This window comes from Hyaena hyaena, unplaced genomic scaffold (genome assembly GCF_003009895.1).
Source record: "Hyaena hyaena isolate Hyena2069 unplaced genomic scaffold, ASM300989v1 scaffold_341, whole genome shotgun sequence".
NCBI lineage: Eukaryota > Metazoa > Chordata > Mammalia > Carnivora > Hyaenidae > Hyaena > Hyaena hyaena.
This window is the reverse complement of record NW_024080973.1, coordinates 1,002,469-1,017,297: the sequence shown is the minus strand read 5'-3', so window position 1 is coordinate 1,017,297 and position 14,829 is coordinate 1,002,469. Positions and strand designations below refer to the sequence as shown.

The 14,829-nt window shown below is 43.8% G+C and overlaps 1 protein-coding gene across 1 annotated transcript in view; it reads left to right on the top strand.

Moving 5' to 3' along the window:
• PIP5K1B (phosphatidylinositol-4-phosphate 5-kinase type 1 beta) overlaps positions 1-14,829 on the top strand; it is a 193,040-nt gene that overhangs the window by 20,991 nt on the left and 157,220 nt on the right. The window lies entirely within an intron of this gene.

The following is a 14,829-nucleotide window of genomic DNA, read 5'->3' as shown; positions in this document are numbered from 1 at the left end:
TCACTTTTTTTTTCTTAATTCTAAAATTGTCATAGACTTTCCAGAGAGATATGTTCTTGAGCCGACAGTTCCGGATCTGCAATTAGAGGTGAGATATGTTGGAGGGAAGAAAGGGCGGGGGTGGGGGAGGGCAGAGAGGGGTGGAATTTGCACTTTGGATATTCAGATGGGAAAAAGAATACTTCAAAAGAGCTCAGTTCAGTCCTTTTGGCTTTTTCTCTTTCAGAGATAATAGTGATTTTCTTTGTCTTGGGTCACTGCTTGGCTCTTTGAAAGTTGGCTCTTAAGTTTTGGCCCGTAAGTCCCCTTGTCTATAATCTATAGGACTGCTTCTGATCACCCACTCATGAAAGAGCTTCAGCAATGAATTTTAAAAGGCAATCTCTTCTTAACTCCATCACTTAAAGGTTCTGTTCTTTCCAGATGTTGCCCCAGTTAAAGGCTGCCCCTAGGTAGATGCCAGTTACTGTCAGGGAGAAGCAGGATTTGGGCTGGGTTGGAAGCCCATTATCTCCAGCACAGCAGCCCTACTAAACATCCTTTTCTTTGTAACATGAAAGACACAGGATCCGTGAGTTTTCAGCGTAGCTGTTTAAAAAAGGAATGAAAGGGAGTGACAGCCTAGCACTTTTCAGAAGCAGCTACAACCCTCACAAAATAGTGGCGGTGTGTAGACTTTAAAGCTGCAGTCGGGACCCAAAGGCAGGGGATGATGGGAGCACTGGCCGCCATGTTCTTCCTCCATCCCTCTCTAGCACTGGGCTGAGGAGGGAGACTGGCCCGAGTGCCAGGCTGGCTCTACCAATGCATGAGCTCAGCCTCAGGCAGGACACTTACTGTCTGAGCATAGCAATACCATGGTATGGTGTGACCAGTAGATCTGATGAGGGATGAGAAGGCACTTGGAAAATGGAAGTTGGCTGTGCACATATTAAATTGGTATTATTGTTGCTGGACCCCCAGGCACCCCCAGTGGAGTTGAAGCCCCCCAAGAGCAAGGACTTGACCAATCAGGGAGAACTCAGTACTGAGCGGAAGAACAGATTGTACTTCACCTTCTCCATGCTGTGACATTGCTCACACTGGGAATTCCAAATGGCTTGGGACCCTGTTCTCCGCTGATGGCAGTCCCTGCTGTTGAGTATTGAGGTGACAGTTGCTTGAAAGAGCCATGGGGTTCTGTGGCAAAAAGAAATCTAACTTCTGTTCACTGAAGTAAACTTAAAAAAAAAAAAAAAAGTGTCCTATGCTCAAAGAGAAAAAATGTTTTCTTCGCTTTCCATTTCATTAAATAAAAATTAAAAGGCTTGTATTCTAGCTTTGCCGTCTTTACCATCCGATTTCATTTTAGGAAACTGATTTAGGCTTCGAGAGTCCTGTCTCTTCTCCCTTGTCTGCCTTTACGTGTTCGAGCCACTCTTCCCAGGCCACTGGAAGTCTGGCGGGAACGAAATGTTATTCTCTCCAAGGCTGTAGAGTGCAGTTGAATGGGCTGAGCAAGTGTCATTGAAGACAGTATGGGGAGGACGGGGGTGGACAGGGCATGTCCAGCTTTGTGTCACATACATTTTAAAGAAAATCGTGGAAAAACCAAGTAACACAAATAGTACAGTCATCCCTCAAGACTTTTTTTATATTTTACTTTATTTTGTTCTATTTTATTTTGTTTATTTTTGAGACAGGGCAGGAGAGGGTCAGAGAGAGGGAGAGAGACCAAATCCCAAGCAGGCCTTGCGCTACCAGCAGAGCCCGATGTGGGGCTCGATCTCACAAACCATGAGATCATGACTTGAACGACATCAAGACTTGGATGCTTAACTGACTGAGCCACCCAGGCACCCCCCTTTTTTAAAATTTTAACTTAATTAGTATAAACTTGGAGACAGATCTGTTCCACCATTCCCTCCCCTAATGTTCGATGGAACACTTAATTTGGCTATAGCTATAATATTGTAAATTAGGGGTATCTTAAAATTGTAAACACAGAAGAGGTTTTGAAGCAGTGAAGTTACATTTGTGAACAAAACCAAAGGGTAAAGTCTCTGAGATTCTGTTAGGTCCTCAGAATCTTGTTTTTCAAGGAAGTATTCAATGTAATAAAAACATTAAGTCTCCATTTCCTTTGGGAATTTGGGGTTTGCCAAGTTGATCTTCCCCCCCCCCCGCCTTTTTGAGAGAGAGAGAGAGAGGGAGGAAGCAGGGGAGGGGCAGAGAGGTGGGGGGAGAGAAAATCACAAGCAAGCTCCATGCTGTCAGCACAGAGCCCAACACAGGGATCAAACCCACAAACCATGAGATCATGACCTGAGCCAAAACCAATAGTGAGACCCTTAACCAACTGACCGAGCCACCCAGGAGCCCCCAGGTTGACCCGCTTTGATGCTGATCTCCACAGTTTTTAGTCACACATTTTCTTTTCAGCAAGTTTTTTTTTTTTTAAGCATGTTGGATACTCCCGTTGACATGCATATTGCTCATTTTTTAATTTGCATTTTTTCGGATTGTGGAAGTCTTGAGTTGTTTCGGGGGAATTTGCCCTTGGGTGGGAAGAAGCTACGTAGTAGTAGTGGAAGCTACATCAAGCCCTTGAGTGATCTGGCCAAGGAAAAGGATGTGTTGCTAGACGCCACATGGCTACACAGGGAAGCGGAAGCTGCATATCTCAGTGGGGTCACTGTTTGCCCTTGGAATCTTTGGTGCACAAGGCAGAGTGTGGCCGAATCTGGGTTATTGGGCCACAGCCCTTTACCTGTAGGTTTCCATCTTCATGAAGGAAGAATTTAAACTGGCAGTCTACTCCTGAATAGGAAACGGATATAATCATCCACACCCTTCCTGTTTCGTGAACCAAACTCACCCTTCCCAAGGTTACCTGCACTGGAGATAATTGGGCACCCAGTGGCCTGGGAGGAGCAGGCCCCCATGTTTGGCCCCAGAATGTCTGTCTCCCCACTCAGTAGATAAACCTGGGCATGTACATGTGGTAGGTAGCACAGCTGTGGCCATAAACACATGAGATTGGCCTGGGACCTCTCAGAATCCTGTTATTCAGGGTCTGAATATTTTAGCATTATTTACTGAATTTCCTGTAAAAATTTATCTCAATTACACTGTCTCCAGCTGATTTGGGAAAGTGTGTGTTTTCCCAGGTTGTCCCTAACACAGAGCACTGTGCATTTTATTATTTTTTTAAATACAGTTTATTGCCAAGTTGGTTTCCATATAACACCCATTGCTCATCCCAACAAGTGCCCTCCTCCATGCCCATCACACACTTTCCCGTTCCCCAACCCCCTCAACCCTCAGTTTGTTCTCGGCATTCAAGAGTCTCTCATGGCTTGCCTCCCTCCCTCTCCCCAACTATTTCCCCTCTTCTTCTCCCCCATGGTCCTCCGTTAAGTTCCTCCTAATCCTCCTATACATGCAAACATATGATATTTGTCCTTCTCTGCCTGACTTACTTCGCTCAGCATAACACCCTCAGGTTCCATCCATGTTGCTACAAATGGCCAGATTTCATTCTTTCTCATTGCCATGTAGTATTCCATCATATAGATAAACCACATCTTCTTGATCCATTTATCAGTTGATGGACACTTAGGCTCTTTGCATGATTTGGCTGTTGTTGAGAGTGCTGCTGTGAACACTGGGGTCCATGTGCCCCTATGCATCAGCACTCCTGTATCCCTTGGGTAGATTCCTAGCAGGAGCACTATTCGTTTTAAAAATCTTTGCTAGCAAGCTAGATGAAAATGCCTTAATTTTCATTTTAATTTGCATTCATTTTTTTATCACTAGTAAGTGTGACTATTTTTTTTTCAAATAATTTTAACTCATTTGTATGTCCTCCTTTGGGAGTTACCCATTTTATTTATAAGAGCTACTTCTATATTAAGGGCTTGCATTTTTGTTGGAAACATTTTTCTGGTTTTAAATTCGTCTTTTAGTTTTGCTTACTTTTTTGTGTTTTTTTTTTGCCTTAAGCTTTTATGAAGTCATTTTATGCTGGTAATACTTTGTTTTAATTATAGTATTCATAATGCAAGACTTCCCAAAGAATTCTTAATTTTCTAAAGTTTCCTGATGATATGTTTACATTGATTCTTCTAATTAAGCTTTAGAATTACAAGATCATTACTTTTAAAAAGATGGCTATTGTGATTATTGTTGAAATTGAGTAATTTTATTAATGGATTTAGAGAGAGGTAGCATCTTTAACTGTTAAGTCTTCTCTTCCAAGAGTTCAGTGTCTATATATTTGTCTTTTATGCACCGCAGTGAATTACTTTCTTCCAAGATCTTATAACCATTTTTTTTTGTTAAATATATTCCTAAGTAACTTATGTGGGATTTTCTTTTTGTTCTTACTGTTGTAGGGTTTTTTTTCTTCCTGTTATTAATGGGATTCTTTTCTTCTCATTACATTCCCTAGCTAGGAATGTGTAAATTCTCAATGTATGTGAATTGGCTTTATAAACTGTCAACTTCATTTTTGAAACTATTCTCCTAGGTCCATGATTGCTTCTTGCGTATGATACGTAGCAGTCGTATCATCTATAAATTATAGTTATCCTTTTTCTAACCAATAGTTTGTATTTAGCTTTCTTGTCTTATTTTATTGGCTCAGTCTTCCATGATGGTATCAAAGAGTGTTAGTGATAAAAGGAATTGTCTTGTTCATGATTTTAAAAGCCAAATGGCTATTGTACTGTCTCTCAGGGTGCATTCTGCCATGCACACGGATCATTAATAGCTTTTTAAATAAAAATCCCATGCCTGGGTGGCTCAGTCAGTTAAGCGTCTGACGTCGGCTCAGGTCATGATCTCACAGCTTGTGGGTTTGAGCCCTGTGTCGGGCTCTGTGCTGACAGCTAGCTCAGAGTCTGGAGCCTGCTTCAGATTCTGTGTCTCCCTCTCTCTCTGACCCTCCCCTGCTCATGCTGTCTCTCTCAGAAAAAAATAAAACATTAAAAAAATGAGGTCATCTAGGGCCTGTTTGGTGCCTTACGCTGGGACCCCAGGAGCGCAAACCGATCTTAAGTTCAGCTCCTTGCCCATTATCAGTGAAGACCTTGAAAATCATTCTTTGTAAGTCTTCAGTTTAAAGAAGGAGATATTCAGCCAACAGTCCGTCCCCTTGGCCTGACTTCAGTATGTTTAAACCGTATTGCGTGTGTGAGCGTTGTGCTGGTGGGTAAGTGTGACGTTTGCCTAAAAACAGAAGAATGACCTTGCCCAAACCCCTCTGGGCAGGTCCCAGAAAACCTCTTGTTATAAATAGATTGATCCTTTGGGGCTAGTGGGGCAAAGGGTGAAAAGGTTGGGGGCCCCTATGTGGACAAGACCTAAAAGCGCTTAGCGTGTTGGGAATTTATATGGGTTTTGGTTCCCTCTTGCTGCTGTAACAAAATACTACAGTCTTGGAGGCCTAAAACAACACAGATTTATTATCTTACAGTTTGGTAAGATGCACATCAAACACAGTATCTCACCAAGCTAAAATCAAAAAGGTATCAAAAAGACTGCATTCCTTTTTAGGAGTTCCAGAGGAGAATCCATTATCTAGCATTTTCCAGCTTCTGGATGCCACTTAACATTTCTTGCCTCATGGCCCTTTTCTCAATCTCAAAGCCAGCAAGGACCAGTTAGTCCTTTTCACATTATATCTCATTCACTTACCCTCCCTTACGCCTCTTCTGCTTTCACTTTTAAGGATCTGTGTTATTATGTTGGGGCCACCTGGGTAATCCAGGACAGGTCCCCCCCAGTCTCAAGGTCAGCTGGTTAGCAATCTTTATTGCACCTACAACCGTGTAATGATTTGCTTTCTAAGGAAAACATACTAAGGCTTCATAGGTTCTAGAGATTGATACTTGACCCTCTTTGGAGATCTTTGTTCTATCTACCACAATATAACATTGTCCTTCTCTGTGCACTTAGAGCCCTTTGTCATCCCTTTATCACCTGCTATAAGTCTGTCTGAGACTCTTAACAGACATCGATTGAGCTCCTGAGGCATGGAGACTGTCTCCTGTGTGTATTTCCGCCTCCTCTCTTTCCCCTCGCTCTTCTGTTTAACCAGAGTAATAAACACACCTCCAGGACCTAAATCTCCCTGTGATAAACTTCCGTGAGTAAGAGATCATTTGACCAGGTGTAAGCATGAAACAGGGCTTCTGATGCTATCATGTGATTGAAAAGCAAAAATGGCTTCTATTCCTAGTGTGACATGAAGCAGTCGGTTTTGAACACAGTGTTTAAAATCAGATTCTGAGCTCGCTGCTGGAGATAGTCTGCTTCATTTCCTCTATTATTACGCATCTTCCACAGTACCACTTGCCATGTTATTTCTTTGGTGTTTACAGAAGCAGGTCACGTTTATGAAGCGTGTCTGGAAGAAGGAAATGATGTATGGAAAAATCTCTACATGGGATATAGAGTCAAGTGATCTCTAGATTGGGATCAAGGGCTATAAATAAGCTGGTGACTTCATATGTACCATGGGACTGGTGTTTTCCAGCATACAGTTTGGATAAACTTGAATGGATCTTTTTAATATCTCTTTGAAAGTGGAACATTAGCTATCCTCCGAGATTTAATGTTGGGCAGAAAATAGGAATAAGATCATCATGTCTGATGACAGGATTAATCCTTTTTCTTGAAAGCAGAGTGGATATCATGTGCGCGTTTGCCATTTCTGACGAAATGGGCATAGTCACCATCAGTCAAGGTGGAAATAGCAGAAATGATTAATTTAGAAAAGAGAAGGATTGTGGGGTGGGTGGAAGTGACATTTGTCTGCATTATATTCTTAGAAACTTAGACTGTTAGAGCTGGAAGTGCCTCTGAGAAAACTGTTCATTAACATATAAGGAAATAGACGCCCATATACTTCAGTCGGTGGCCAAGGGTGTGCCGCGTGCAAGAAGTAGAGCTGGGGCTCTGGTGACAGGTATCTGGGTCCTCAGCCATTCTCAGCGGGCTTTCCTCTTTTGCAGCCTCCTTGACAGCTGCGTAGTGTGACCAGACCAAGCCGTCAGCCCCAGAGAGGCCCTTCATGTCGATTTCTACTTGGCCATTTCTCACGCGCACGTGGCTGAAACACTCCATGTGCAGCGTGACATTGAGAACCAGAGTGTCATCTGCCGGGCACACAGTAGCCCCTGGGTTGGTGTGTACGTGCGCATGCATACGTGGAAGGCAGAGAGGGTAGGCAGTCTTGCTTGTACACACGTGATTCCGGCTGCATTTTTAAGGACCAGGATCAGGACAAAGGTGAACAGAGTACACTTTACTCTCCTGCTTCTCTGTCATTGAGTGTTTTGTTTTGTTTTGTTTTTTCTTTCTTTTTAGTGTTTATTTATTTATTTTTGAGAGAGAGAGGGAGACACAGAACTCGAAGCAGGCTCCAGGCTCTGAGCTGTCAGCACAGAGCCCGATGCAGGGCTCGAACCCACAAACTGGGAGATCATGACTTGAGCCAAAGTCAGATGCTCGACCTACTGAGCCACCCGGTCACCCTAGTTTATTTCCTTTTTTAATCATTGCAGTACTGGCATTTTGCACTTGGTTTAATGAAGCAAAAATGTGAGCTAAAACAACTGTGAAGTTTTAAGACCCCGTTCTTGATAAATAGAAGGCATTCCATGGACGTGAATGACATATACGTGGAGAGCATAAACAGTGACGTATATTCACTGCAAATAGAAGGGTGATTTACGCTGGTGGATAGTATGAGGATTTTGCACTTAGATGAAGCTGTGGTTTTCAACCAAGCTCTTTGCCTGCTCCCCCTCCCAGGTACATTTGGCAATGTACGCCCACATTCTTGACTGTCAGTTTGGAGGAAGTGATGTTACTGGCACGTTAGGGGCTAGAGGCCACTGCACAGGGCAGCCCTCCACGTACACAACAAAGGATTATCCGGTCTCACATGTCAGTGGTGCCAAGGTTGAGAAACCCCTGCCTAAGGCAATCTGTGGCTTATCTGATGCTTGGCTCTAGAAGGCTCTGTGGGAGTTGATGGATTTAGAAACAGCTTGGCTTGTGGAGTAAACATACCAGGAGAGTCCCTGGCCTGGGGAACTTTCTGCAGCCCGCTGGGTACGGGGATCAGTTTGCCTAACCATTGCCACAGTGGTGCTTACGAGTTCTCCCAGGCGACAGAAATTAAAAATCAGCTTCCCTCTCCTCTTGACATCTGTGGATACCGTGGTTGGGAATTGAGATGTGCTGTTTTTGTTTGGGGTCACAATAGAGTTTGCATAACCAAACAGAGTCACAGACGATGATTAGGAACGTCAAGGCAGAGCAACACCTCACCCTCGTCCATTCTTTACCAGAAAGGCCCAGCCGGGGAACCCGATGGCAGGTGAGGAAATAGACCTCAGTGCGGTCAAATTGTGCCAGGCACCGTTATGACAGCAAATAATTCAAAAAGGAGGGGGACCCGCAGAAGAAAGAAATGACTAGAAGGCCACTAGAGCCCTGCCCGTGTGCTGTGTTCTACTCACAGACGGAGTGTAATAAGAATAATTTGTATTTCCTTATTCCTTTTGGAATCCTTGAAAGAAAATTTCCATACTGTGTGGGGTTTTTCCCCATTGCCAGGTGGTTAAATTCCAAACAAATTAAATCATGGGATAGAGACACGGGCATTTCTGGTCATGGTCCCCTTGCAGGACTGGCTGATGGCATGTGGTGTCCCTCCCAGGAAAAGAACACCCCTTCACCCCTTCACCACAGAGGTCTGAAAGGCTGAGCAGCTGTGGCCCGGGCACCAGGACCACGTGTGTGTTTGTCTCGGAACCCTGGGCTGTGGCAGTCGATGATAGAGACGGGGACTGCTTTTGCTCACTTCACTTCACAGCCAGATGTGAACCCCTCTTGGGAAAGACTCTTCTTTGACCCGGTCAGACTGGAGAAATTTTCCCCGAGTCATGTCCTGTCCCCTTGACTTGGACATGCCAAGCTGTTTGTGATCAACCTTCCAGTGGCTGCCTAAGGCCCAGGGCTATCAGGTACTGGTGCTGGGAGGGAGGTAGAATGGTGGTGCCCGGGACAGGCCCTATCGGAGTGAGCCTCAAAGAGCAGAGGGTGGAGGTGTGGATCAGAAGGTTGAGGAACGCCTGGGTGGCTCAGTCAGTTAAGCGTCCGACTCCGGCTCAGTTTATAATCTCATGGTTCGTGGGTTTGAGCCCCGTGTTGGGCTCTGTGCTGACAGCTCAGAGCCGGAGCCTGCTTCTGATTCTGTGTCTCCCTCTCTCTCTGTTCCTCCCCCACTTGTACTCTCTCTCTGTCTCAAAAATAAATAAAAAATAAAAAATTTAAAAGAAGAGAGACAAGGTTGAGAATCAGTCACTTTTTGCTCAGAAACCCAAGGAACAGGAAAGAGAGCACAATACAGACCTTTCTAGACCAAGAACTGCTTGCTTATGTGCCTCCTGAAAGTTGCCTGCTGCAGGGCCTGAGGAGGGGTACCCCTCACAGGGGTGCTGCATCCATAGCCTCATAGGATCTTAGTGTCAAGGTGGTCTGCATCCGTCTGACGTCATCTGCTGAGTCGTTCAGCCAACACTGAGTTGAGTGCTGAGCAAGGCAGACGTTTAGTTGGTAGACAGGTTAAGGTCATTAGCGAGTATGGAGTCAGGGATCTGGTGGCAGCAACCAGCAGTTTCTCTGTTGCTAGGAAAGGGGGAAGGAAACACCCCTCCACTGAGCAGTGAACAAGTCAGGCGCTTTCACGTGTGCTGTCCCAGCAAGCCACCTCTCAGCCGGGGCCGTCACGGATCCATTTTGGGTGGTGCCGCTGGAAGACTAGCTTGCTGGAGTCCAGTCCAGAGGAGGAAAGAAACCAGCTAAGAACAGTCTCATCCTCTGACCGTCCAGAAAGGGGTCCGAGTCTGGTGGTGAGCTCCGGTGGGAAGAATCCCGAATGAGGTGTTTATCAGTCCGTAGCTCTGCCACCAACTCTTTTGACCTTAGGTGACATCACAATAGATGTAATAATGCTCTCTCGGAGTTCGAGAGAAGAGGCAGAAATAAACAGCCCCGGGCTACTCCCCAGCTGACACTTCTGGACATTGCACATGGGTGAAGCAAAGGTTGCTTCCTCTGGTTTCCCTCATGAGAAAGGCCTTCCTTGTTCTTCCTCCTCAGTTTGGTCTTACTTTAAGGCTTGTCATCTGAAGAAGGCAAAATGCACGCACATTGTGCTGTTTTATTTAATGAAGCAACTGTACCTGAAAGAAAACAAAAACCCAGAGAGAGAATGTTGGAATCAATTAGGTTAAACTTTACAAAGCAAGGGACTTCTGCTTGGTGACCTTTTATACTGGAATATTCGTTCTGACCTAGAAAATTTTACATGTGGGAGAAATCTTGGCCATCATCTACTCAAATGCCTTCACTTGTAGGGGAGGAAGCTGAGACCCAGCAATATCACATGGCTTTCTCAGAGTCTCACAGCCTCCCACCCCCGGGGGGGGGGGGCAGGAGGGGCCCCAAACTCAGGCCTTTCTGCCTCTTTCCTGATACCAGATGTCTGTCCATGCTCGCAAATTAATATGGCGGGCCTTAGGAAGGCAGGGCAAGAGTCGTCGTCTGTGATGTGTTTTCTTCTCCTTTCCTACCATTGGTCATAAAGCTGGTTGGTGGCAGAGCTGAGAGATCCAGTTAAGTGTCTTTTCACTTGTGTCTGGGCCTGGGCCCCTGGCCTGCGCCCCCAGCATCCAGCACTAGGGGCAAGAGGAGAGAGGGTGCTGGGGACAGTGAGATGGTGGAGTGGTGCCGTGGAGGGAATGTGGGAGAAGCTTCTCTGCGAGACAGAGCTGCGGAGAATGCAGATGTGTGTGAGGCAGGCAGGAACCCCCCAGTAGAGCTTCTGCAGGTCTGCAGGGGGAGATCCCGGTCCCGCCGCTTCACCTTGGCAGCCTTCTGGCCAGGGACTCTTTTTTTTTTTTTTTTTTAATGTTTATTTATTTATTTTTGAGAGAGATAGAAAGAGCAGAGAAGGGCAGAGACAGAGGAAGACAGAATCCCAAACAGGCTTGTTCTGTCAACGCAGAGCTCCACGTCAGGCTCAATCTCAGGAACCAAGAGTCGGACACTTAACCGACTGAGTCACCCAGGTGTCCCCTAGCCGAGGAGGACTCTTATATCTCCCTTTGCAGCTGGGTGTCCAGCCAGGTTTTGAGAGTGTTTCGGCTCCTAAGACCGAAGGAGCTTTCCTGGCAGAAGGGCTGACCCAGGAAAATCACGATGATCTGAGAGGCCACTAAGGAGACGTACAGAAGGCAGAGGAGACCCCGCCGTCAGGTGCGTGGGGGAGCTGCGGGCAGACGGGAGAGTCCCAAACATCTAACATGGCTGGCGTTTTTGTTGTTTTTCTTTCTTTAAATTTTCTTTCTTCATATTTTTTTAACATTTATTTATTTTTGAGAGACACAGAGACAGAGGGCGAGCAGGTGAGGGGCAGAGAGAGAGACAGAGAGACAGAATCCAAAGGAGGCTCCAGGCTCGAACCCAGGGACCATGAGATCATGACCTGAGCCGCAATTGGACATTTAACTGACTGAGCCACCCAGGTGCCCCTTGTTGTTTTTCAAATAGACAGGGTTCTAAGACAGAGGATTTTTAAAAACTATCTTTCACGGTTCTGAGAGAGTGCGTAGAGAGAAAATCACATCTTGAATACCTGTACTTCTAGATCTTGAATTGAGGTTACATGGGCAAAGAATGCTTAGTCCAAACTTGGAAGTGAGCATAATATTTAAAATAATTCCCTAATTTCAGTACTTTAGCATGATTAGAGACATTCTTGTAAAATATATACCTAGCTTCTGATGTATCAGTCTGTATACTTTTAGTGTACTTTTATTCTTCTGTAAAATGGAAGTAATAGAATTAAGCAAGAAAGTTATGTTAACTTGACGTGACACATAACTCAAAACAGTTACGGCAAAATTTAAGGCAATACTATATAAATATATATCACCAAAGAAATTATATTAGAGGCTTTCAATACTAAAAAGCAACCTTTTGTGAGGTGCCTGGGTGGCTCAGTCACTTAAGCACTGACTCTTGATTTTGGCTCAGGTCATAATCTCATGATTCATGAGATCGAGCCCCATGTCAGGCTTTGCACTGTACAGAGCCTGCTTGGGATTTCCTCTCTCCCTTTTTCTCTGCCTTTCCCTTGCTTGTGCTTTCTCTCTCTCAAATAAATACATTTAAAAGAGAAAAATAATCTTTTGGTATGAAGGAAATCCCTAAATTCCAAATCTTAAAACCCCTTCAGATGAATACTGGCATTAACATTTCAGATGAACATTCAGATCTTTTTGTTTAAAACTCTCTTGGCATTGTTTTTTCTTTGGTTTTCCTGAAATACAGGCAGAGCTACCAAGCAAGCAGTAATAATACAATAAGTAATTACTATTATGATCATTTCCAATAGTTTCATTGTGAAGGGAGAGAGAGTTTCACTTGGCATTCTTTCAGAGAAGACAGCCTGATTATAGACATTTAAAGAGGGGCCATTTTTAAATTTTTTTTAAATTTTATTTTAAATAGTTTATTGTCAAGTTGGTTTCCATATAACACCCAGTGCTCATCCCCACAAGTGCCCTCCTCCATGCCATTTTTTAAAAGCCCTTTATCAACATCCTTCACCCCTTGGGCCCTCCACTTGCTCATTCTAGCCTCTAAGAAGTGTTTAGGGCCTGCCGAGAGAAAAGTGGTTCAAGACTAGAAAACAGCACATCGCTAGGAAATGATGCTTTTCATTGTTACCTGATAAAAAAACCACTGTAGATTCACTTTGTAAAATTGCTTTTGTTTCATGTATGAGTTCTGTCACATTTAGCAATCAAATACTTCCCCTTTCTGCCTTCTAAATCTAGGTCCCTGAGCTTTGCCAGTTACATAAATATTATGTATTCTTATAAAAATAGGTATACATATATGTATATATTTTTTCAAAGATGTTACTTATTCCTGTAACACATGTAGGGTATGTGTTATGTATAGATTATGGGATCATCTGTTACATATGGGAGCTATACATCCTTATAAAATTCCCCCTGGCCCACTTACAGAGTTCATCTTAAAGATTAAACGAAGATGAAAAATCAAAGTGAGAGAAATTTGAAAGGAAAAGCAAAGCTCCTTTTCTTTCTTCTAGGCCTACTTCTATATTGTTGATTATTTTTCTTTTATCTATTTTTCTTTACAGATCAAAAAATTCAGTTATTAAGAAAGTTAAGTGACTCCTACAAATCTAGACACAAAGGGGAAAAAAATAAATCCAAGGATCCCTGCCCCAGGAAGAAGTTTCATTTCTGGCTTTATTCTCCTTATTTGGGTAAATGGGTAGCTATGAAGCCCTCCTGTTTTCTGAAGTCAGAGAATATTCATCCTGAATTAATTAACTACAGAATAGTAACCACTGGACCTGCCGACTCCGTCAGAGCACCGGCCACTGGGTTATTTCTCTTCCTTAGATAAATACATTCTTCTCTTGAATACTGATGAGGGCAGTTGGTGGAATGAAGAGAAAGGTTGGAGGTGTCTTGGTGTAGGTAATAAAAGATAGAACCACAGAATCTTATTTGCTGCAGGTGTTTGCAGAGGTATAGTAAGTTGCCCTAAAAGTCTTTGCTTCCTTAACTAGCCTCTCCTAATCCCTAAGGTACAACTTCAGGTCTTAAGAACTATCGACAGAAGTGTGAGATTGGATTATAGTAAAAAGAAATAAAGAAGAACCGTTTGGTAGATGATAAAGAGATGGGTACTGCCTCTGCCCTGTGAGAGCTTACAGCTTCAAAAATAAAAGCTAATGGGATCAGGCGTGGAATCTTCCTATTTTGGAATTTCCAGGAGCATTATTTTATAAATACACTTGAGCTTTAATTAATATAAAATAGTTGAGTATGGTTACTAGTGTGTAACCATAAAGAAATGAAAATTATTTGTTTATTTTTTTAACATTTGTTTATTTTTGAAAGAGAGAGTAGGAGTGGGGGGAGGGGCTGAGAGAGAGGGAGACACAGAATCTGAAACAGGCTCCAGGCTCCGAGCTGTCAACACAGAGTCGGACGCAGGGCTCAAATCCATGAACTGCAAGATCATGACCTGAGCCGAAGTCCGACACTTAACTGACTGAGCCACCCAGGCACCCCCAAGAAATGAGAATTATTAATTTAAAGGCAAATAAGACAATGAATATGCAAAGAGGGTCTCCCTAGTAGGTGATCAGGGAAATGGGAACTAAACCAGCAAGATTAGCAAAAATGAACTGTATTAATGGCAGCTCTATTGGGGAGAGTTTGATGATCAGCACGTTCTTCTGCTCTGTTGGTGAGAATATAAATTGATGAAATCTCTTTTGGAATGCATTTTGGCAGCACCCTACCAAAAGTATAAATGTGCTTATCTTTTCATCCAGCAGTTCTTTTTCTAAGACTCTATGCTGCAGAAACACACAAGAAGGAATGGGCATGAATATACAAGCAAGGGTATTCATTGCAGTGTTATTTGCTATTAAAAAGAACAAGAACCCTAATGGCTATCACAGGAAAATAGTTCAAACAGTTGTGTTACATGCAAACCACAAAACTCTCTATAACCAGTAAAAACTGAGAGGTTCTGGGGGCACCTGGGTGCCTCAGTCAGTTAAGCATCAACTTTAGCTCAGGTCATGACCTCATGGTTCATGGGTTCAAGCCCCATGTTGGGCTCTGTGATGTCAGTGCAGAGCCTGCTTCAGATCCTCTGTCGTCTTCTCTCTCTTCCTTCTCTACTCTCTTAGGTGTACGCTCACTGTCTCAA